Source organism: Durio zibethinus, chromosome 8, assembly GCF_047325235.1.
Source record: "Durio zibethinus cultivar Kanyao isolate XHJ-2024 chromosome 8, ASM4732523v1, whole genome shotgun sequence".
NCBI classification, from domain to species: domain Eukaryota; kingdom Viridiplantae; phylum Streptophyta; class Magnoliopsida; order Malvales; family Malvaceae; genus Durio; species Durio zibethinus.
Window position 1 is genome coordinate 2,626,731 of NC_143169.1, and position 1,328 is coordinate 2,628,058.

Genomic DNA, 1,328 nt, shown 5'->3' on the forward strand with positions numbered 1-1,328 from the left:
AAATAGAGAAACTCAACTTTCAAGAATTATTTCGTTAATTAGTTTTATTTTTATTAGGTTAAAAATAGTTAAAGAATAAAAGACAACCTAAAAATAATAAAACATGTGTCACATTTATGTACCGGTTGAAACAAGCTAATCCACCTAAATTAGTTAAAACTGACAAAAACAACCGGTATTACTCGGTACCTAATTTGGTATAAAAAATAACCTTTAGATGTATCACGTTTTGGTAAAATTGGAGCATTTCGATTGGTACAACCTGTAACGAAACGAAATTAACGGCATTGATGTGATCACCTAAGTGTGGGTTTTACACATTTTATTAGGTCAATGTGGTTTGGTGGTTTTGTAGGCCTTTGGCTTAGTTAGCCTTTGATGGGGAAACCTCTAGGGTTGTTTAATTAATTAGGTTAAGGTTTTCTCTTCACTTCTATGAAACCCAAGGTGCTCTCCTAATTATTCCTTGGCTATTAAGGTCCCAAAAGTATCCATTTTTCTTTTGGCCTTGCTTTAAGCCATGTGCTGTAATAAAACTCCTTGATTATAATGCTGGAATGCAGGTATGGTTTACGAAATTGGCTTTCTTCACACTTAATGTGACTTTTCATCCATACATAAAGCAATTGTAGGTACCTATTAAATCGACCTTTACCATTTCTGTGATAAAAATTTAGAGAATGAATGGTTTCTGCTAAAATGGTTAAAGTTGTATTGACTTTGTATTCTAATTGGTTGGCAAAGTCTATCACTGTGAATCTTATCCAAATTTGGCAAATCAAAGTGAAATAGGACTATATACTCTTTAATTGTGGGCATCATGTTTGCTTCATTAAAGACGAAACACCTATAAGAAAGATCTTAAAATTGAAAGATGGCTCTAATTAGATTATTATCCATATTTACTTAGAGCAGTGAAGTTATGTCTCCATATTTATTCTCAAACACCTCCTGTCTTGTTTTACTCATGCATTCCCAAACATTACTTAAGTCAGCCAAGTCATTTTGTTAGAGATTAAGATGAATTCTCTTAGGTAATAATGAGATAAAACCTTTAGGCAAGCAATTTCCTTGTTTTCTTTACCCTTCCTCTGACTTGATTTTCAATGGATGTGGAAATTCATAATGGATTGATGTAGACTTTGATTACATTTGACTTTCCATGGATATAGGTATGAGATTTAACTTATAAATGACTGATATGTGGTAAATATTCCCTATATCCTCCTTGTGTCCTATTTTTTGAGTTATATCTATCAATAGGTAGAAATGGCTCTATCTTAAGGCTGGCCTTTTAAATGTAGATTATATGCTGGATTAGGTAACAT